Genomic DNA, 24,796 nt, shown 5'->3' with positions numbered 1-24,796 from the left:
GTTTTTTGGTCAGATTTTGGTCACAAACATTGCAAATTTGTATCTGATAAGAAAAAAAAAGGTAGAAAAGTACCTCATGTCCAGTTCTAATATCTGTGATGCTGTGGGCCTGTTCCTCTTTTTTAAAAAGAACATTTTAAAGAGTCCCAGGCATCATGCAAGGATTAAAATAATAGGAGATTGAAAATAAAAATATTTTGGTCTTTGATGGAAAATTAAAAATGGATCATTAGGATCCATTTATTGTTTTATGGCTAAAACAATAAAGAAATGATTCACCACACACAATTTCAACTTCAAGCTTTTTTGGTTGAGAAATCTAAGTGCAACGCATAATTAAATCAACTATTAACAATTTGGCATCCTTACTTTGGAATATTTTCAAAGTAGCAAAAAAACAAAGTTCAGACCAGATGTTTGTAAGGAGACATTAAACAGTTTAGCTTTCCAATTTCCCACCCAATTTATGGGTTTATTTGGGACTTCAGTAGTTATCTTTTGAAACCTAGTCTCATTAATTTCACAGAAACTGAAAGTCATCATGTGCACATGAAAAGAGATCCTTATGTATAATTTTCTTCATTGTTTACCAATCCATCCAGGAGTTCTAGAAATATTTTGGTCCTTGACAACATGGCTGTCATCACCTGACCAAAAACTAAAGCTTGATTTACGTCCACCTGCTGTTATCCCTTTATATGCTCACCCTCAGCTGTAACCTTGATATTTATAGATATTTATAGCAAACTGAATCCACATGAGGCCCTTATTCACACCAAACTCTGTTTCAACTTTGACCCCTGCCTATGACAAACATTTTCCTCTCCCTCAGTCAGGATGTTCAGTCCTTCTGCTTTGCTCCTTTAAGGCAAAATCAGTGGCAGTGGAGGGATTGTGTCCATGGTGCTGTCAGATGAAAGTGAACAATCGCTGATAGATGGTTTGTGCTGACACAGATTTATTACCCAGATATTAAAGTATAATTGGTTGGGAGAGCCTTGTCCCGTGCCGTTAATGTCATGGCTCTCATATAAATATGAATGATGTCCCGTGGATTTATCAGAGGAAGAGGGTCAGGGTCTCTGTCTGCCGTCACATTTCTGTGTTTTTGTGTCTGAGAGTCACTCAAATGGAAGCATGCTTTGATATATCCTTGAGCAAGTTATTTAACCTCTGATATTTCTGTCCAGGGCTGAATTATCTCCTCAAGGCAATAAACAACTTTGTTTTTAAAGGAAGGACACATGAAACTCTGAGATCTTGTGTTTTTGTTTCACATATAAAAACGCACTTAAACTAAAGATCATTAATAATTTTAATCATTAAAATGGTTAAATTTTACATAATAGCTCAACATTTGGTCATAATAATTTATGCTATTTGAGCTGCTCATTCATTTTCATACCTCTTATCCCCTTTACCAACCTGTTTTTATCATATTCATCCCGTTTTATGACACATTTTTATCCTCCTCGTCTTCTATTGTGACACATTTTCATTCCTACTGTTCCCTTTTAACGAATCCTTCTAATCCTCATTCCTCATTAAAATCCTTTAAGGATGACAAGATTATTCAGATTAATTGTGATGAATCAATTATTGAAATATTCGTCAACTAATTTAGTAAAAGTCATTTGCTGAGAGAACAGCAAATGATTGTTCTTTAAGTCAAAACTGTCTAAAGAATAAATATATTTTGCATTTAAGTAAAAAAAACGTCTGTAAATATATTTAATCAAAACTTCTCAAGTTGTGAAATTTTAGCTTCACCTGGTTCCAATTCTGTAAAAAAAGTAATAATTAGGCACCTTTTGCTAATTATTAATCTGTTTTACAAAAAATAATCACTAGATTCAACAGAAGTGTTAGTAGAAGTGCAGCAGATCCATCCCTTGCTACAAATGCTCAAGCATTGACTAAATTAATACAATTTATTACATTAAATGTAATAAAAATGTTTATTTTGTTATGTTAAAAAGTAATTGAATTATTTGTTTATTTGCATCTCTAAATGATATTGAAAAAAATTCTTAAGAATGTGCCAATTTAAATCAGAATACTCTGAAGTTCATGTCTGGTTTTAAACTGCAGCATGCCGCAGGACAAAAACCATCTTATTATGTGATAATTAATTTCTGCAGTAAGTCATGCCTGTTTTTAAGTGATTGACTCATAGTCACGCCCTTAATAGACAAAGTATTGGGACTTTACGAATCATGATGCTCTAAGTGCCAATTTCACGCTAGCTGCAGTTTAATGGGAAATATCAGGTGTCAAGAAGGAGGCGGCTTTAACGGCGCAGCTGTTAATCAATAAGTCATTAGTGTTGTTGCATTGTATTACATCCTCAGGGATCTGTTTGTGATTTATGTTTTATTGAAACCAAACACACAGTCTGTTTGCTGAGAATGTGGTAAATGTTAGACCTAACAAAGCAGCGAGGCTGAATCCGGTTCAGACAAAAGGTTTTATAATGAATCAAGGCTTCTGGACTAATTCCCTCTCATGTGCCTCCTTAATCCATTCATCTTTTTGCCAAAGTCAGTCCAGCTGAACTCTTCTCATCCATGCTTTGTCATAAATACCAACTCTAATCAGCTCCTTTTTGTGGGCAGCTGGCAGGGAGGCTCCCCTGAGCGAGAAAATCAGTCTCATCGATATGTGGAAGGATTGTGCGTTTCGTGATGCAACTGACCCTCATGTTTGAGTCGGTTAGTCTTTTTGGTCTGTAGAGGGTTTGTTCCTGCCCTCTGCTGCTTGTTTGTGGCTTGTTTCACATCAGCACTGTGACTCACTGAATTCATAACAAATTCCTGTGTTGAAAGGGCTGCACTGGAGTTCATCGGCTAAAACACAAAAGAAAAAATGAAAAGTCATAGCTGAATGTGAAAGATCCTGCTTTGTTTTAGAAAAGCAGTTTTGTAGTTCTGTTCTGTAGGAGATGTGTTTTAATCTTTTTAATCCAACCTGAGAGATGGGTTAAATGTACCTTCTTGGTTTGAAGTTGGTTTGAACCTCATTCAGAGGAGTTCAAGTATCTCAGAGCATTGCTTACAAGGAACGGCAGCTTCATGCGAACAAATTGGCCAGAGTTTCATTAGTAGTATTACTGGTGCTTCTAGATCTCTTTTAAGGAGGAAGGAAGTGGGCTGAAAAAGGAAGGACCAATTTACTGGTCCCGTTCCAACCTGAGCTTTTTTAATGTTCTTGGCACCATAACTGAAAGAATGAGATGCTGACTGCAACCAGATTAAATCAGCTTTTTTTCTGGCTCATTCATTGAAGAGATGGTGCTTTTTTGAATCAAAACACTAAGCGGAGGATATTCTGGAGTATGTTTCTGATGATGACTGGACTAAAGGTTTGAGCATGTTGCAAAGTGATGAGACCTTTTAGCAGAATCTACTGGAACGACTCGGTTCTCGAATGGAAGCACCTCGAAATCATGCAGAAGGAGGTGTCCATGTTTCCATCCGGGTTTTATCACCATGGATAGATGGCATTTTCAAATGTTCTATATGTAACGAAGGAATATAGAAAAGAAAATGCGTAAGATTAGGAAAATATTGCCAAATAAAACGCAAGGTAAGAGGATGCTGGTTTGATAGTGTCGTTGAAAAAAAACAAACTTAGAAGTCATAGGAACTTTTTTTGATAAGAAAATCTACACCTTTCCTCTATTAAGCTTAGCACAAGCTTTTTAGGGATTTTTCTCATCGGGTCCATATAGCTATACATATTAATTTACTGAGTGAGGCACATTATATAGATTAACTACACAGTCATTTTTTCCCTGCTTATTAACATGTTTTTCCACTTGTAACTAATGAAAATATTAGAGTAATATTCTATCTATCTATCTATCTATCTATCTATCTATCTATCTATCTATCTATCTATCTATCTATCTATCTATCTATCTATCTATCTATCTATCTATCTATCTATCTATCTATCTATCTATCTATCTATCTATCTATCTATCTATCTATCTAGTTATCTAGCTATCTAGCTATCAAGCTAGATAGATAGCTAGATAGATAGCTAGCTAGATAGCTTGTTAGCTAATACAGCTAACTAGCTAGCTAGCTAGCTGTATTTACTGATTGATTGAGGCACATTACATTGATTAATTACACAGAAAACAATGTTTTCAAGACTTATTTCTGCTTATTATGATGTTCTTCACCTTATAGCTAATGAAAATATTACATTTAACAAATGAATATTGCATCAGATCAATTTCTGTTGAGTTAAATTTCTGTTTAAAGTTTGTTTAAAAGATTCGTCCATCCATCCATCCACCCACCCACCCACAGAACTGCCACTGCTCAGAATAATGCTGAAATAAAACAATGTGTTATCAGTTTTTAATAAAATTAAACTTCTAATGGATTTCTCTTAATGACCCAGTTAAAATATTGAGAACAAAATGGATGCAGTAGGTACTGCAGAACAGCAGGATAACATTTAAATTTAGATGTTTATTTTAAAAATACAGAAAAGAAACAGAAATCTGTCAGCAGACCTAAGTGAAATCAGCCCACAGCTACACAGTGAGACTGTCTGGCTTTCTTGCTGAAGAAGTGTGTTGTGTTAAAAGCGACGAGTGTGTGTTACCCTGCTTCACCTTGTCAGATCACAGTGAGATATTAGACTACCCCGAGGGGGTGATTCAGACTAGACTTTGGCATATTCCCTTGCTGTTCAATTAACAGACTACAGAGTTTAGTTTAGCTACAGAACTAAAGAGAATCCTGATGGTTGTTCATGGATGATGGGGAAGAGAAAGTGAAGGCTTTTTGAGGGGGATGGGAGATGAGTACAGTGGCAGCAGACTGAGGGAAGTGTGGGAGTGTGTGGGGATTTGAGGGACTGTCAGGGTAAAAGATGGGGGGATGGTGAATGATGGGGTCTCCTCCCAGTTATTATAACACTGTAATGTTGTGTTCTGGTTCCATTTCTCTGCCTTCATGTTCCCAGTCTATGAATGGGAAGTTGCACGAGTGCTTTGTCTCTGCTTGGTGCCACAGGCAGAAACAGGGAGCTCCATTCATGCACTCTTGAATATCGCCACATTGCACCAGCTCTCTTTGTGATTTTACCCTTAAATGTTTGGGTTCTGATTGATTTACTTGCAAGATTTTCTTTTGCAGTTAATGCATGGATTTTCAGCAGCCGTAGATGATGTTTTATCATTTTTGTTTTTCATTTAGTTGGGTGTATTCCATGGTTTTATGTTGCTATGTTGAAGGACGAGGGTTGTGGTTGATCAAAAAAAGAAGTATAGTGTGTTTTCCTAGTTGCAAAACTCCGGCACGCTTTCATAAATGCGTTACCTTTGTTTCCCCTTCATCCCCGAACAGACCTTGAGGGTTCGTATTTTAGAAGCAAGCTTTAATCCTTGACCCAAAAGCATGGCTTTTGTTTTACCCTTCTCACTAATTCAGAAGTGCAACAGAATGAGAATAAGAGAGTTTGAAAAATAGCAATCCTCTCCGTCATCTCTCATCACCATTCTGCTTTTTGTATCCATCAGTCTTTCAAACAGCAGAATGGCCCCTACAGTGTGGAAGGAGGCTGCAAGTTGCAGCTGCTGCATGCACTAAGCAGCAGCATGGAGCATCCCTCTATACACTCAGAGAAAAAGACACAAAGGGAGCAAGCCGCTTCTTCCTGTTTGTCTGACAATTTTGCTTTGCTTTAATAGCAGGACTGATGCCATTTAAATCTTTCGCGTCAATGCACTCAATGCAAATCCAGCTGCATAAGCGGGCTACCAAAGTCCTTTACTGACACACAGCTGAGGAGAGTAAATGCAGTGGGGCCTATGTATGTCAACCCAGCCTTACTTATCCTCACATCACTGTTTATAGCAGATCAATTAAAGCAGCTGTCAGGGATGCAGCCATGTGTCTGCTGTCATTGTACTTTGTTTTGCATGCAACCAGATTAATTTGAACTCCACCTTGTTATCATGTCAAAATGCACACACTTCCAGAATGCTGACATGGCGTGTCCCTGCTGAAAATGGCTGCCTTAAAATGGACACAGATGGGAAGATTTTGACATATTTATGTAACATGTTTCATATGGAGTTTAGGTGGAAGCAGGGGCAAGGTCAAATTTTATTAGGACATATTTTAAGGTGACATTTTTTGAACTCCAGTTAGGTATGTTATTGCATACCTCAATAACATCAATCCACCTGTATGGTGTTTTCACTGTTTGGTCTAGTTTAGGGGTCAAATCATATAAGGATTTGTATTTGAATAATGTCTTTGCTTCTTTACAGATTTGTACCTTTGTCAGTTTTTTTTAATAGAATTATGGTTAGATAAAGTCTCTAAACTAGTTTCAAAGCTGCAGAAGAAGAGATGCATAAACCACCACATCAAGACAGGAAAATATGGATAAAATAACTGGGAATATTTCTTAAGTTAGCTGTAAGAAAAATACATTCTACACTTAAGATTAAGTAAAGTTTTAGCGTCAAATAGTATGAATAAAATATTGTAAGCATACTTAGAAAAGAGATTACTTTCTCTATTTTTTAAACAAAAAACATACATTTATGCAGATCACTTGGATGTTACCAAGATAAGCATCTTTTTGCTGTTAATGTTCATATGTGACCATGAAAGAGTTTTAATGGTGGTTGAATCTCTCAGCAATGAACAAGACGCAAAGCTGTGATGTAGATGGAAATGGGCCCTGCCTAATGCGGTTGTTTGACCTTGCCCAGGTTCTTCAAAGCACTTTCCACTAAGTTGTTCACTGACAAGTATCATCAGAGTTGTTGTGTATGCATTGCATTTTCAGATTTTTTATAAGGACTGTAAACCATTCGGGACCTGCAGATTGAGTCTCTCCATAACTAACTAAATAAAAAAAATAGATTTACATAATTTTGTGATTCTGTTTCTTCTTTTATTTGTTATAGTTTAATTTTCCTACAACTAAAAGACATAATTTGTCAAAATTCTCCAAGCAACAGATTTTTTTTTAAGTTTTAATAAGAACATAATATTATAAACACCTCTTTTCTTGCTTTTTGTCTGGTAACTGATTTCTTTGTTAACTTTGTATTGTTTTTCATTTCCGTTTACTTGCCATTTGTTTATTTTTGTGCCATGATTGTTCTGCAATTAGAGTATAATTTTTTCCTCTGCTCACATTAAGATATTATTTAGTGTGTTAATAATAGGATGAGACCGAAACATAATTTTACTGGACATGGAGTGATATTCACTAAGCTTTACGTAGATTAGATATTTTCACGTCTGTCACGTCATCTTCTTTGGTTGGAAAGAGACTTTAGGTGTGTTTAACCCACAGCTTACAAGTCATGTAACAAAACTTGAGCTGACTCTGAGCTCCGCTGCACAATTTCCGATGACGAATCTGAAGCAAAAATGGCTTTTTGTCCCTTGTGTAATGTCTCACTACTTTCTTTAGTTAAAAAATCCCAATCTTGAAGGATAATTTGGAGATGAACCTTCATTCTGATTCAGTTTGGTTGAGACCACTCTTTTCTCTCCAAACAAGTGATCACCTTCCAGTTCCAGCAGCAGCTGCCGTCTTCAGCTCTGTCATGAAAACTGAACAGCTTCTAAATCTTTGGTCATTGTTTTCCATCTATTGTGAAATAGCAGTCTGTTGATGTCCACTAAAATCTGGTTTGGCGACAATGAGGTCTAGATATGGCTTGTAAAATTCAACTTCTTTCAAATAAATTTTTGTCAGTCACAGTTCAGTGATGATTAAATATTGAGAGGTGATAGTGGTAGCTTTTTTTCCACATTAATAAGTTAAATCATCTTTTGACTATTTTTTATTTGGCAGGTTATCTTAATCTAGTAGTAAAGTATGTTTGTTCTGAAGCATTTAAGTGTGATGAAACAAAAACAGAAAAAATCTGAGAGGCAAACACTTTTTAATTTGGGAATAGTTTTGGTTCTTGTTGAAATGCACACAGAATTAATTAATTTGCTATTTATACACATACACTTAGGAAAAACCCAACAAATCTGATCTAATGTCCCATTTCTCAGGGATTATGTTTATTTTATTTTTTTTGCAAAGCGTCCTTGCAACATATGACATATTTGGAGTGAGAACCTTCATCTTTCTGCTCCTGATGCATTAAAAGTTTGCTGCAGTAAATGAAGTCATCCTCAATCCAGGCTCTGTGATGAAGACTCATCAAGGTGAAAGTGTTGTGTGTATTGTTGGATATTATTAGTGAGGTAATGGGGTCTCAGAAGACGCCGGATCAGACAGGCGGCGGGCGTTGCTCATCCAGGTGTGCGATATTTAGCAGTAGCAGTCGCCTCAGGAACGGATCCGTCAAACAAGTGAACACGCGCTGCAAGGAAAGACTGGCCACTTCCCTGGAGAACGTAAATAAGTGGATGAGAAAAACACACGAGTACAGTAGGACTGCACACGCACACACACATATGCACCCCTATATTCCCTCAGCCCTCTAAAGCTGTCACCAACAGTAAACACACACACACACTCCATCTATGCCTGAGGAAACAACAAGAAACATCTAACTTGGAGTCACTCAGCCTGACTCACGCACAGATATGCAAATACAAATATATTTACAGAACAACAATAAAGTTATATTCGCTAGCAGCTTGGTTAACAGGACATGGATTGTAGCTCCTGCTAATTTGATCGATCGGATGTACTCGTCTTCATTCAGGCTGAAAGTTCCTGTTGTTTTACCTCTTCATCCTTCAGCTCCTTCACCCTCCTCTTTCTCCTCCATCCCACTCTAATGAGTCTGAGCTTGCAGGTGAGAGACAGCCTGAGGAGATTGCTTCCACGTGGGGGTGTGCGTGCGTGTGTGTTTGTGTGTTTCCGTGTATGATCCCAGACACAGGCTCTGTACAGAGTTGCACACATTTCCATTCACCTCACATCTCTCGTCTCCTCCATACTAATTGCAGATGAGAATCTAATCTAAAGCTTAAACGAGACCTTTTTATGAGAAAATGTGGCAGGAAGTGAACTCATAATGATCATATGTGAGATGCAAAAAAGAAAACCCATCCAGTGAGCTGCAAGCTTTATCTCTAATATGACCCAAACAGATTGCCTGAGTAATGAAAGCGACTTTCCTCTGAACTACAAATATTTAACAGCCCAAATGTTTGCTCACTCGTGGGCCCCTGCATGCCCAAGCCACATGTTTGAGTATGATAATGAACATGTGCATGTAGTCTCCACTTATCCGCTGTTTATTAAACGACTCCGTGTTGCACACAAACATAATCAAGGTCTGCCCAGTTCCAGTTACTTCTGAAATAAAGGATTTTAATCATTTACACTCATACGGCATGGGAATACATTAATCAGCCACTGGACTTTCAAGAAGCATAAATTATTTTTTTTATATAATTGAAGTTACAAAGCAAATATATAAAAGGAGTAAGAAAACATTTAACAAACAGAATTATCATAGTTTTCAGGGTAATAACGACTGTAATTAAACCTGATAAATGACTGTATTCAAATTTGGGACCATAAACTAATTGGAGAAACATTCTATGATTTATTTATTTATATTTAGTACTTTCCTTACCCTCTACACCCATTAATCAAACAATTCCCTATTTATTTATCCAACTATTTTTTCTCCAAAAGGTAATCATGTAGCAAAAGGGGATTTGAATGTAAAGTCCATGGAGCCAAGAGATTGTGGAAAACAAAAGAAGGGCAATCGGTAATTGCTATAAAACAATCAGTTATTATCAAGTATGCTTTGCTAGTACCAGCTTGAAACCTTTTTTCCCATCAGAGCTGACTTAAATATTTGTGGTGCAGATTTAACAAGAACATTTTTTTCTAATCTCATATTGTCCCATTTTGGTGAAATGTGTAGCCTCAGTTTTTCTGAGCTAACAGGAGAGGCACCCGGTGTCATCTTCTGCTGCTGATTTTTCTTTTTTTTTTTAGCTACTGTTATCTTTCTATCATCACAAATCAGTTATCCACACAATTGCCATTGAATGGGTTTTTTTTTTGTCTGTTTTTGGTTTATTCTCTGTAAATATCAGAGATGTTAGAAAATCCCAGGATTTCTGCATCTTCAAAAATACTCTTGCATGGTCAATTTCTTTTAAAATCCCTGTTTTTTCCCCTTTCTGATGCTTATTTTGAATTTCAGGATGTGGTTTTAATTCTTTTAAATGTACATTCTGGTTGGCTGACTTACTATTTGTGTTTGCAAGCAATTAATCAAGCGTACATAATGAAATGGCTGGCGAGTGTTCCCATAAAATTTATTTATTGAATTTTTATTGCGGACTTATGTTGTGGTCTTGTGGATCTTATTGTTCATTTCTGTGTTATTCATTCTGCAGCTGTTACTTCATATAAAGGCAATGCAGACCGTAGGAAGTTTTAAAGCTCTTTAAAAAAATTGACTTTTACTCTGGCTTTAGATTCAGGTGGAACTTCAGATCTTGATTTTTTCTTTATCATTTTAAATCTTTATTATATTCATTTATCCTTCTAAATAATTAGTAGAAAACTGAATTTCTGCCCTGATTGTGGAGAGAAACAAGTGCGAATGTTGGCATAATACAGAGGGGGGATAACTATGAAATCGAACGTAACATTTGGACTGAATGTTGTCATTAAACGGTGACTATAACTAAATAATGTAATAATTAATAATAATAAGCTTTATTTAAAAGGTAAAATGTACATCTCAAACATGAATCACCATTTGATGCTGTACCAGTTTATAGCATAAGCTAATTCACATCTGCAGTCCCTTGACAGGTTACAAAAATGGATACAAAGTAAAATGAAAAGGATTTAGCATTACATTACACCCATTTTCTATACAACATTCATCCATCTTTGGTTTAATCCTGCTTATCCTTGCAGGGTCATGGGGGGCTGGTGTCAATCTCCAGCAGCCATTGGCCGAGAGTCGAGGTTCAGTTTGCACCGGCTGAAAATCCATCGCAGAAAACATACACAAAATCTTTTTAAATAAAATTCTGCTATAAAGGGAAAAGGTGAATAACACAGAGAGGCTTTGGACTCAAATCAAACTGCTGAAGTATGAAAATTGTTTTGGCAGGAATATGAAAATAAAGGGCCCCCTGTTGCTCTTGTTGAAGCACAGTTCTCTCCTCAAGCATTTCTCAAATACAAACAATGACGGTCCTTTTTCAGTTTGCGGTGAATAAATCAGAGCTACTGTGGTGCCTTTCAGTAAGAAGATCTTGGGTTCAAATCCAGTCCAAGTTTCTGTCCACACCAAAGTTGCAGGTTCTCCGCGTCCATGTGTGGGTTCTCTCTGGGTACCCTGACTTCCTGACTTGAGTGGCATGTGTTAATGGTAAATCAGATGACTGCTAATCAAGAGATTATCAGTTCAAATGTTTTGAATAAAATGTCTTGAGATTTAAAAAACTTATTTATAAAAGTGAGTACCATGTAATATCTCAGGTATAAGTGAAAATATGAAATGCATTTGAAGACAATTGGACTTCTCCAGTTTCTTTAAGATGTTTCATCTAATCCAAAATGTTTTCTCAGTTCTGAAGATGTTTGAAATTATCAGATTTGTAAACTGTGGTCAGAACAATCACATTAACCGGGCAGGTAAGTTAAGAAATTAGGTGGATGCAGTCACACAAGTGCTTGCTTCAATATTTGGGTCATTCTCACCTAATGAGTCCCTGTTAACGAAGCATGTGGGTTATTACTAACTAAATGTTCAATTATTTCAAATTCAAAATTAAAAATTTATCCGATAATATAATTTACAGATTAATATTTGGATTACATGTCATAAAAACATACTACGTTTATCTAACAATAGAAATAAAATAGAAATTTTGTTATGGCCTACAATCGCAAAGGAAACTGCTGACTTAACAGTTGTCCAGCAAACAGTCATTAACAGGTTCTGGAAAATTGAGTGAAAGGAAAAAGTATTGGAGATGTAAGCTGCACAAATGCCAGAACAGAAAGAGAAAAAGATTGAGTTGTTACTCAGTTTCTTACGGTCCTGTTTTCAGATGAAAATTTTATTTTTAAATCAAGGTTCCAGAGTTTGAAGAGCGAGTTTATCAGGGGTCTCAAACTCCAGTCCTCGAGGGCCACAGTCCTGCAACTTTTAGATGTGCCTCTGCTGCACCACACCTGAACAGAATAATTAGGTCATTAGCAAGGCTCGGAGAACTGATCTACACAAGGAGGAGGTAATTAAGCCATTTCATTCCAGTGTTTTGTATCTGTGGCACATCTAAAAACTGTAGGTCTGCAGCCCTCGAGGACTGGAGCTTGAGACCCCTGGAGATGGTGAGAATCCAAGTAGCTTGAGGTGTAGAGTATAATTCCCAGACTCTGTGATGATTTGGGCAGCCGGGTCATCTGCTGCTAACGGTCCAGTGGGTTTTATTAAGTCCAAAGTTATTGCCAGTGTATCAGAAATTCACTTCAGATGCTGTTTTCATTCTGCAGGAGAACTTAACACCTCTCTACGCTGCCAAAAGTGGCAATATTTGGTTCAATAGTTATGGTATTACTGTACTTAATTGGGCAGAAAACTGAAATGACCTGAGCACCATAGAGAAACCGTGGAGTGTTGTATGGATGGAAATGAGAGACAAACTGAATCCCGTTATTAAAGTAACCTGAGCTTCCGAAGCAACCCAGTAGAGCTACCGGCTCATCTCCTGCAATTTAATATAGTCACTCTAAATTCAGTTGTCAGTTATGTTCTAATTTATTCCAAATTATCGAGAGGCACCTGCGTGTGAATTTCTGTATGGAACATTTTGCTGCTTGTATTTACCGTGACAGACCTGCTAGAGGAGATATGGTATTTCACCAATACATTCCTGATTAAATAATTTTTGTTTTCAGTAAACCTTTCTTCTAATAAAAGCTAAACAAGAGCTGCAAAGTATGTAATGATTACTGGTAATGAAAATAAAATGGAAAAAATCTTAAAGGAATGTTCCCCATAGTTGTTATTCCATATCTTGCAGAGTGCGTACATTATTTTTCATTATGCCTAAGATTATATTTAAAGTAGAGTTTCTATTTTTTATAAATCTAGAAATTCAGAGTCAATGAAGTCCTGGTACTTTAAAGAGAAACTGATGTTTTCAAAAACAGTCTGACTGTAAAACACTTGATGTTGATTTGGGATTAATTTGTTTATATGCAGAATCTAATATTAGATTAACAATTGTTAGTCGCCGTTAGTCACAGCTTCTTTAAAATGTATTTAAATTCAGGCCTCATGTGCTGACAAGCCCAAAACATCACACTATCATTTTCTTAAAAGATGCACTTTGTCCCATTAAATTAGGGCTCAGCTGTCTCAGGCTTAGTAGAAATCAATAGCCACTTGTCAGTCTAAAACTCTATAATGCAGCAATTTCTTTAATGGCCTGAAGAGAAACATTTTGGGGAAATAATACGAAGCTGACCAAATTTATCACTCCAGGCTCCTTTTAAGTGCTTTGATGTTTACATGGACAGTGCTCTGTGAAATTAACTGAATTAGTTTGGTTTCCCGGGCAGCCTGTAAGGATTAGGAGAGTTTAGTGGCTGCAATCTTCTCAGTCCATCTATCTGCTGTCACTTATAGCTTACTCATAAATAGTAAACATTTTCTGAAGGATTACTGAAGGAGCTGAGGATTTAAAATGTAGGAACCCTGCTGCTTTCAGCACCGAGCAGGAAAAACTGTTGCGCCTTTGCTTTGGGGTCATATAAATTGTAAAAAAAAAAAAAAAAGTGTCTGCAAGGTTTGGATTTATGTCATGTTTCTGTTACCTTACAATTTATGCACAATTAGCTGAACAAAAAAGTTTACCACTAGTCTGCTTGTAAGGTATTTTAAGATAAGATTGTTTATCAGATTAAGATTATCCTGAAATTATTTTTTGAAGATACTGATGCCATTGCATGTTGTTACCACTTCAATCTATGGTTGTCGTAACATAAAGCTAACATTTAGTCTTTGCAAAAACTTCCACTAAGCAATAAATGAATTTATTTAAAATTAGCTTTTATTGATATTATTCGGAGGTTTCGGATTGATACAGTTCGGAGGTTTATTTTCTCTCTGAACGCTGTTGTAACTACATCATTTGATATAATGTTATGCTCACATATTATAATTTAGTTCCCATATATCCAGTAAATCTAAACCTCTACCTACAAACTGAAGGAAAATCAAGTTTCAGGTGTGATGGCCCCACCAAACCACTAGGGGCAGCAGAGTTTCTCCATTTAATGTTCGCTAAATGCCCAGCAATGAAACAACTGGACATTACAAGGCTTCATGTTACCAAAGCCTAAACAGACAAAAAAGCCATGACTTGTAATGAAAAAAAAGGGAATAAAACCATTAAAAGTACATTATAACCAGGATAACAAAAAACTCCACATGTAAGGTTAAGTCTGAAATTTCTGAAAAAAAAACCCAAAAACGTTCACAAACAGACCAGTTTTGAACAACAAACTGTGTGGAGCGATAAAAAAAAAATGGCATCAAACAAAATAATACCATTAAAATCACTGGTATTAATTATGACATAATCCAGGCTGATTAACTAAACCTGCTATCAAACTACATTTTGAAAATATTGCATAATTTCGTTCTTCCAATTGAGTATGGGTTCTTACCAAAGGGTTCCTATCAGTAAGTTTTGAGTCCTAAAGTTGATGGGTTGCACCAAAGTAAATCAATGAATTACTTAGTCTAGGCTTTGATAAACTCATCAAAAAATTTCACACTTTGGAAAATACTTTTGTTTTTCCCTTAAGAAAAATAAAATAGGGGGTTGCTATGACAAAAAGGGATTAAAAAAAATCTAAATAAATAATTAAAAAATCTTTATATCTTTGCACATAGCACTTTTATGAACACACTATTACTGGTCTAAGTGGGGGAAAAATTGCTGCTAAATTTGTAAGATGCCTCAACCATTAAAATGAACACATCTCGGGCGTGCCGTGGTGGCGTAGCGGTTAGCGCGACCCATATTTGGAGGCCTTGAGTCCTCGACGCGGCCGTCGCGGGTTCGACTCCCGGACCCGACGATGTTTGCCGCATGTCTTCCCCCCTCTCCTTCCCAGTTTCCTGTCAGCCTACTGTCATATACACTAGAGCCCACAAAAGACCCCTGGAGGGGTAAAAAAAATGAACACATCTTAATGTTATCCTGAAGGTCGTTATAAACAGCCCAGGACTCTGTTTTCAGCTCAGCCTGTAATATTTGGCTGCAACTTCCATCCCATTGTGCAAAAGTTGCTGCTCACTTTTACCAAGCAAAACTACCACTTAATCCAACAGACCAGACCGAATAATTTATTTGATATTTCGGATTGTAACAAAAGATGTTTGGATGCCACAAAAACTAAAAGCACAGGACTCATAAGTTGTACTGCGGGCTACTGCTGCTACAGGTTCAAACATGTTTCTTTCAAGAATCAATAAAAGAAATTAGGTTTCTACTGCAAGGCTGGCTACCAAGTGCTGATGTTGTACAACCGTCTTTTAAATCGCTCACTCAGATTTGAACCGAGACCCTTTTGATCTGCTGCTAAGTGCTCCGCTGTAACCTACATGCATCTCGGTAAGACAGAGTGACCATAACAGGAGCTTCTCTCACATTAAGTCAGCAAAGGATTCAAGAAATAAATCATCTCTCCCTCTTTGCTGACTGAGTCTGCAAAGACTGTTGTGATTTATAGTTTACTACTTGCAAGTAAGTTTGAGTATTGGAAATACCATAAAGTGTGATGTCAGACACTCTCAGTCACATAAAGCAGAGTTCAGTCATGCACAGCAATCGCAAAGTTCACGAACTTATAGCAGATGATTTGGTTGCTAATTAATATCCTCGCTGCCAACATTAAGAGCAGATCTCATTAAAGAAAATTTCTTGAATCTCTGCGCATCAAATAAAATCTGAGGATTTCACTTTTCTTCACAGTGGAAAACACATTTCATCACTTTTCAGCTTCAAGTTCATGTCAAAAGGTTTGATTGCTGCGTATTAAAGGATTCACTGATGAAAGAATCTGCGAACTTTGTGTGACATGCTGCGTATTTAAAAAGGGTTCAGATGATTTATAGCATTCACTCCACCTAAAGAAGAAAGGTAAGAATGGAGGCTGAGATAAGGAGCTGAAAGATATCAGATGGACATGTTTTGTTGTTTGTGGGTTTGTATGATTATTCATGTGCCTGGATGTTGCTTTTGTTATAAACAGATTGTGCTAAATATGTCTGCAGTTTTTTGTATTTTTATTTAAAATTCGTAACATTTTCTGGTAGTTATCAGTGTTAGCGCTTCATATGTTACCCTCTTTCCTTTTCATTTTAAATAATCATAACAGTATTATAAGTAAGGAACAGCTCTGTTTTATTTTGAACATATAAATAAATCAAAATTAAGCAATTATTTAAAAATAATGCAGTGTAAAATAATTAGAACATTAGAAATTTGTTTTTATCCACTTTTGCAGCACATCATTTAACAAGATTTTTTTTTAGTTTTAATAATTTCGATTGAAATTAACTGAGTATGCATGTAAACCTTGGGAATTAATTGGATCGTTTTTACTGCAGAATGAAAAATAAACACTGCCGAAAACCCCCCTCCCGTTAGAAATGACTTTAAAACGCCCTAATCAATTAGTAGCCAACATACTCACAATCCAAACAAAAATAAAACAATTCTGCAATGTTTTTTTTAACATAGAAACATAGAAAGTTTAATTTCACCTCTGTACAAAATACATGTTTAATATGATAAGTGAACAGAGAAGGAAAGACAGAAAAATCTTTAACTGATTGAATATGTTGCAGCTTATAAAGTTCTCCTTTAACGTTCTGACCTTCTCCTATGGTCAGAAAAAACTAGATTCTGGACACGTGTCAAAATGAGTCAGGTGGTCAGGGCAGCTCTTTGAAGGTTTTCCTGGCACATCTTACATCGGAAAATTACCCATAACCCACTGGAGACCCATTGTGTCCCTTCTGGTCTGACTTTGGATCCCTCAGAATGAGCTGAGGAGTGATGTCTGAGTTTCTTCTGCAAAAATAACTCGATTAAGGTTAGATCAATCTATTAATAGAGTAAAATGCTTTTTTATTCTACTTATCTGCATTGTTTGAATTTGGGGAATCTAGACTGCCTTTTACAAAACATTTTCTAACTCAAAGGTGTGACTGGGAAACTTAAATCATGACAGACTGAAAACTGTTGTGCAGCCAAATATATCAACAAGATTAGGAAATCTTTTGGTCTAAGTGTGGCTAGAAGAAGAGTTAGAAATAACTGTCTTTATTGCCCAACCGCTTCCAAGATCTCTTGCAAAATAGGTCCAGTTTTAAATAGTATTTAAATTTGTAGCAAATGATTTTCAAAGGGTTTGAATTATTATTTCTATGTGCACTTTGCACAAGGTCTAAAGCTGCATTCCCAAAATGCCGCCCAAAACTTCCAGTCTTCTTTCTATCTCCCTTTTCACTTACAAGGTTGCATAGCTGCAGCTCTTACTTTATGGCGTTATTTTTTTTTCCAAAAGTAAAAATCTTCTCAGAAACGTCCTTGCTTTACAAACACACCAAAGGTCTTTTCATTGAGTTTCTTTTAAGTAGAAAATATTCCTTGAGGCACATTTCTTTTAAGCTGGCATCTAAGATTTTCTCAAGTAGTGTTTTAAAAGTACAAACTTCTAATTACATCCTGGCCCGTTCTGAAATCTTTGTCTCGTGATCGCCTCAGGTGGCCCAAGGTCTAAGTTTTGTTTACCTTCAAACGAAATGGATCCTTCCGCATCCCTTTACCCCTCCGAGGGGGTATTAAAAACCCCACCACCTCCTCTTCATCACCATCACCACCCCCAACCATGACCCAGTTTGCGGGGGGTGTAAGTGTGGACCATTGTGAGTACCACAGGGAGAGAGACAAGATGCTCTGCCTCCCTCTCTCCCTTTCAGAAGAAGAAAAAAAAAACGCTCACACTTGGTTAAGCACACACTGAGGCTCTCCATAAGAGAATCTCCGCCGAGCTTCTCCGCGTTTTGTTTCCAGTTTGTCTTTGTCGCCGAGATGCCGATGTTGGTTTTAGGTCAGAGCTAATAGATGTCAGCTGAGGCTACAAGTATGTAAAGAGGACCGGAGCTGAGGAGACAGAGATGGGGGGGTCTCACATTCAGGAAGGACACAGGATCTGGCACCTGGGAGAGGAGAGGAGAGGAGTGAGTACGCTGCTTTGTCACTTCTTCTTCATCTAACTGTAGCTTTTGGATATAAACATTGTGAATTTGTGATCTTTAGGGTATCTTGCACTTATCTCTACCAAGAATATTCGGAGGTACTTTTCTTTTTAATCATAAAAAGGCACAGATGTGCACAGAGAGAGTCCTGCCTCAGACTCTTCCACTGGCATATGGAACCTGTTTACAGTTGTAGTTCTCCCCTTCGGTCACCATTAATGAGGAATTTTCTTTCTATTTCCTCATGCATAGAGAGAAAAAGACATGCTCACCGAAAACAAAAACTTCCGTGCTTGCTTAGGATTTGCGCTCCATTACTCTTTAAATGTTTTGTGTTACTTCCTTTTTGTTTTCTGCAGCATGTTTCAAGAGTTAGAGGCCCAAATCAGGGTGCACAGTCCGCTCAGCTCTTTGGAATTTATTTACATTTTGCATGTACAAATCTAGCTATACATGTCGGCGCGTGCACCACGCTTTGTTATGCTTTGATAACCTTTTGTGGTGCAGAGCTCCTCTTGGCGTGCATGGCTTTAATCACTTCAAGAACTCTCCTGAACAAAGTTGCTCCTCATAAAGAAAAGAGACAACCAGAAAAAGCTGATAAGAATCCCATTTTTAGATGAGCTGTGTATTTTTTTCCTCTTCATCTGCATGTCTAAAGAAAGAGCTTTTTATACGAGCTATATCTGCTCACATCCGTTTCTTACCACCAAAACCATTTTTACCCACTAATGACGATCCAGAGGCTTATAATGGACAGATGTTTGGCCAGCTCCTGTGTGAGCAGATTAGTTTGGTGTGTGCTGTCTGCAGAGGACAAGGTGGGAGTGCAGAGAGGCATCAGTGAAGCCGGCGGCAGAACAGAGGCGCCATGGCGGTGACCCTCAAACAGCCCCAGTTATCACTTCTTCAACTTTTATATTTTATTTAATTCAGTGAAGGGAAAGCATGAGGTTACAGTGTCTTGTAAATGTTGAAAGTGAAATATTTTTTAAATGCTTTAGAATGTAAGCTTAGAAAGTATTCCCCACACTTAGCCTCAAAATGTTATTTTACAATTTATTATTATTTTTTCTTTATATTCTTCAGTATGAGCTTGACTTTTCTCTATTTCTGTTGAGTATTATTGTTTAAATGAATCCTTTCTTTTTTCTTATGAAAGAACTTTGTTCACTGACAGGAGAAAAACAACCGACTGCCTCTTATTTTAAAGTGCAGAGTTACGTTTTTCCTGTTGACTGAAATTTGCTCATCTCAAACAAACAAACAAGAAATAAGTAAAGTTTTCTCTCCTTTGTGGATTTGGTAATATAAACCACCACGACTGGAGCTTTCTAATTTGACTTTTTGCTCACAGAACCACAATTTGTACCAGTTTTAAAGCAGAATAAAGTTTCCACACTTCATTTCTTAGTAATAGTTCAAAGAGAAATTTCCATAACTGTTTGTTATTTAATACATAGTTAAAGTTTTGATTAGATAAGCTGCAAATAACTTTTATAGGATCTTCTTTCATTGATTTATTTGTCTTCCCGATGAGTCTTTGCTGGCTAAATTTAAAGCTACTTTATTAAGTGGATGTGTCCAGAAATGTGATTAATTGATAAAAACCAAAAAAAATCCATGACATTCTAACAAATTTCAATCGTCTTTCTTCTTCTAGATGTCCGTAAAGGCTCTTAGGCAAAAGAAGTCAGTCAAATAAAACTGAACGATAAAATGAGAAGTGTTTTAAAAGGCAAGTTGGTTGAAGAAGCTGAATCAATATTGGCTGAAGATGGAACTGATCAGATCCATTTTATGGTCTTGTGATTATAACTGCCACAAATAAATCTAACTGATCATTTATCCTGATGATGAAGCAGATTAAAGAGTCGTTCACGCAAATAGTTTCCAACTTTATCTGAGAAAATAAAAACAATGTCAGAAAACAAAAAGACGAATATTTGCAATTACTTTTAATCATTGGAAATAATCAGGATTTAAATAACACTAAAAACAATCCCACGAGTTGCGTACAATAACAGTGTTGAGAGGTACTTAATTTTGATTAATAAAGCTCTGGATATACACATTAGTATGGTTGGCTAGATTACAGCCAAAGCAGCGGCTAATAAACCCATTAGCCATATCGGCTGTCATTAGAGCCACTTTCTTTACATTCCAGTGCATTTAGTTTTCAAATTGCCTTTGGCCTCCATGTTGTATTATTATGAATAAGGCTGTAATTACATTTGTGCCTGTGCTACACAGAAAATCACATATCAAAGGAAAGCAGGTTTGTGTTTACATAAACTATAATGAGGTGCAGTTTGGCTAATAAGCACCTTTTATCTGGGATTTCTTTAAAGATTTAAAGATTAACACATTATTCCATTACACCCCAAAATCAGTGTTTCATGTACTTCTACATGAAATTATCATGACATTATCTTTTAAAAGTACTTCAGAACTTAATACTTTATATATTTAAATCATAATGTTCAATTTACCTTTACTCATCTCTCTTGCTCTCTGATATAACTTTGAGTTTTAGTCTTTAGGCAATATTTGTATAGTGATGACATGAAAAATAACTAATAAGTATAAATATTTATAATGTAGAAAATATTTCGATATTTCAGACTGAATTCATAATGGATACACTGTAGAAGTTTAATGAGGTTACAACTTAAATATAGACATAGGCCTGATTTAGATTCAGGATTACATTTATTGAGAAGGTGCCTTCTTTTAACTTCGCTCCAAAGGATTTTAGATATCATATTTAAAAAGAGTGAATTTATTAGAAATTTAAAGTCTAAATTTAAAGGAGAACGTATTATGCAAAATTCATTATTTGTATGTTTTTATTCTTTTGGAGATCCAAACGGAAGCATAAAAAAAAAACACCTAGCCATTTTTGGCAGTAAGTTCATATTTTTTTATGTCTGGAAAATTATCAATTTTCACAACCGACAGGCACAGTGCTGTTACCTAGCAACCCCAGCTGAGCCTATCCCTTCACCTAGCAACCCAAGCTAGTCAGCTAGTTTTACCACTGTACAGTATATGCTGTACAATGGCTTCTGGAAAAGATTAGTATCTTGTAGTTGACTTGCCGTTCAAAAACCATTTGCTGCATTCTTGTTGGTTGTGCAGGAAGCTCTACTTCTGCTTTTCAAAGATGAACAGTTGTATAATTGTGCCTCTGTTTGCAGTCATTTCTATGTGTGAGAGAAATCGTTGAGTTGGGGGTCGTGGTCAGCAGCAGCTCATTCTGAAAGGAGAACAAAACAGTCATAACTGACCAGACTAAAATCTCATTTTTTTAGAATAATTTTGCACATAATAAATGATGAACACGTTTTGTGTAGCCCCATAGATGCCCCATAGATAGCCCCATATCCTAGCATTATAGGTCACTTTTAAAGCATGTACAAATGTAATAGCTTGAATCGCTCATTCACTCAACTTTAATACCCTGAGATAAAGTTCTGTGAAATTAATGGTCTTCAGATGGCATTTACTTTGTAAATTGAGTTGACATGTTTGTCATTTAATCTCTGTTTGAATTCAACTGTTCTGAGAACGACTGAAAAGATTTGTCAGAGTATGCTGGAGAACAAGCAGCATTAAGACCAGGGAACACAGCAGAATACTCAGTTATTTTGTGAAAATTGGTGTTAGAAATCACACTGCTGTTGGTGGATATGTTTTTCAAGACCAATATTTGTGTTTCTGGGGCTGTGTCATGTGGTCACTGCCATACAATTGCTCAAAACAGAAATAATAAATAGCTCTTACTGTCACTTTTTATCATTATCACAATATCACTGCAAGATAAAACTACATTTATAATTGTACTAGTACAAATGTGAATATTTTGTTCATTGTAAGGCAGAGTAATAAAAAGTAATGCCTCAAGACTTCATCTCTAAGACTTTTCCCAAAGGACCTCCTGCTACGATGTAATGCTTTATAATTTAAACGCACCACCTAGATTTTATTAACCCACACTGAGGAAACTGATGGTGCTTTTGAACTTTGACAGGACAAATTTACCACCAGACACATTGTATGTTACAGCACAGCACCACCACGATCAATCAAATCAATCAAATGTTATTTGTATAGCACATTTCAGCAGCAAGGCATTTCAAAGTGCTTTACATCATATCAAACACAGAAACACAATGCAACATAGAATCAACAATCAAAACACGACATTAAGTCGGGTTCCATCAATAAATTTGTAATTGATTACGTTTCAAATACAATCCTAAACAGGTGGGTTTTTAGTCGAGTTTGCATCCATAAAGGTTTACCTGTTACACTCCTACTGTGTTATATGGAACAAAATACCTATTGCTATTTTTATTCCCACTCACGCTCACAATCACACAGTTTAAAACGATGTAGAGGCATTTTAATGGGCTTCTGGCACAAGGCTCCGTACACCTCTTTCACAGAATTTCGAGCAGGGACTCCGCGGTCCCTCACGGATTTTTGTGCAATTCTATGGTACCTGTTAGTGTCTAGAATTTACAGGGTTTGTGCTATGCGCAGTGACCCTCAGTCACTCGCCGTTTTTCTTCCGGCATCAGGCTCCGTACACCTCTCGCGGAATTTCACTCTGGGACTCCGCTGTCCCTCAGTGATTTTTGTGCAATTCTATGGTACCTGTTAGTGTCTAGAATTTACAGGGTTTGTGTAATATATGATGCATGCACTAACAACACAAGTCCAGGTTAATCTTCACAAACTTTCCCGCCAGCCATCTTTGCTTGCCTTGGGCTGAGTCTCGGTGTTCCTTGGTTCGCCCGTGGTCCTGCGTCTGCAGCCCTAATGTTTTCATGTTGAGTCACTACAGTGAATAAGGAATACCTCGACTAACCTTAGAGCGGCTCTCTGTGTAGTCATTCAGCTCATACATGCAGAGACCCTGTGACTTTACTCCTCATGCTTTCGGAGGCTCCTGCACGTGTGAGTGTGTAAATGTGTCGGCCCATCTGGGAGTCTGTCTGTAAACTACATCTGGCAGAAAATCTCCGTAGGTCCTGAGGGATGGGAGCCAGGAACTGAGGGGATTCCCGAAGTGTTGCCGACTGTAACTGGAATGTTGTCTGCTTAAATTAATGCGTGAGATGTTGATGTGTAGATTTCATCCCTCGGCTTCACCTTATGCAGTTCCAGTAGGGCAATAAGCCTTGTGAGCTTAGAAATATCATCTGTAACATTGACTGTGACTCTCTTTCAAAGATAATTAGTAAAGAAAAAAACCTGAAGGAGTTTTTAAAGGTTTGTTTTTTAATGTTTTATTCTGTGGCAACCACACTGCCACTTTGAAGTTCGTTTTTTAAAGCAAAGTAAAAAATAAAACGTCTGCCTCTTGTGTCTGTGTGGGGCTCTTCAGGAGGCTGACTCACCCTGGTAACTTAATGCGCAGAGTCAGCTTCTTACCCCCAACTGCCCCACTAGCTCCTGCAGACATAAATTGGATGAGAAGGCAAAAGGCTTGGCCAAATGTGGTTGAAGTATTAGGAGTAATAAACACAGTCAGATATGAGACAGGGGGTGATCATTTCTCATGGTCAAAGTGGACCTGGACCATTTCTTACACACATCAAACTGAACAAGAATGGATTTTTTTTTTATGACTTTTGCAAAAGTTTTCAGAAAATACAGAAAGATCATAGATGAAGACTGCATAGCCTGCATAGGTATTATTCTCAATGCGAATGGATTTCCCTAAATTGGGCATTTTCCAAACATTGGAGAAGAAGGGAGCACTCACTTTTGTAAATGAGTAAACATTTAAATCAAAGTTCTACAGCTGCAGGCTATCTAACAGGATATTGTTCGCTTTTACTTTAAATCGTTTACCTGTATTGATTAGTGACTTTTCACTGCACAACAAAAGAGGTGTGGTAAAGATCTTTTTTGTTGTCAATGTCACAAACAGTTAAGCTTATTGCTTAAACCAGATGGTCACATGAACTGTATAAAAAATAGACTTTTTATTGTGACTTAAAGTAATCTTATAATGCGTGCATCCATGCTGTTCAAAGTTTTTAAGTAAAGGAAATTTTCTTAAATATTAAAACTTTCCTCAACATTTCCTCAAAATTAAAAGGAAATGTGAATAAATCACATGGTTAGCAGTCATATTACTTATCTAGAAATACCTGAACCTCTGATATATATACATTTATATATATCAGCGTAAATCACAAGAAAAACATATATGAACAATCCTTATTAGGACATGGTCTTTTGTCATTGTCAAAAGACAACATTATGAGTAAAACAAAAAAGCTATTACATCCCGGATATTGAATTGTACCCGAAAAGGAATATAAAATACAAAACCGAGATAATGGTGAATCAGTTTTACCTTTGCAGCTGCCTGTGTTTCTGTGAGTAAGTCTGGATTTATGACCTACTGGAGAGTCAGAAAGTGGAGAAATACAGTGATGTAATGCAGGAAAGTCAAACGGACAGAGCTCAGAAATGGAAGGACTCTGG

At 36.8% G+C, this 24,796-nt stretch overlaps 1 protein-coding gene across 2 annotated transcripts in view; it reads left to right on the top strand.

Moving 5' to 3' along the window:
• gjc1 (gap junction protein gamma 1) overlaps positions 1 to 24,796 on the top strand; it is a 46,218-nt gene that overhangs the window by 16,425 nt on the left and 4,997 nt on the right. The window contains exon 1 of one of the 2 annotated variants that reach the window (XM_032588076.1): positions 17,782 to 18,271. The exons of the other annotated variant lie outside the window; for it this stretch is intronic. The gene's annotated coding sequence lies outside the window, so the exon portion shown is untranslated. Of the gene's footprint in view, positions 1 to 17,781; positions 18,272 to 24,796 lie in introns of those variants that run through there. 2 annotated transcript variants of the gene reach the window in all.

The sequence above is a fragment of the Xiphophorus hellerii genome, chromosome 16, assembly GCF_003331165.1.
Source record: "Xiphophorus hellerii strain 12219 chromosome 16, Xiphophorus_hellerii-4.1, whole genome shotgun sequence".
NCBI lineage: Eukaryota > Metazoa > Chordata > Actinopteri > Cyprinodontiformes > Poeciliidae > Xiphophorus > Xiphophorus hellerii.
Note: the sequence above shows the minus strand (reverse complement) of the source record. Positions and strands in the feature narration are given on the sequence as shown.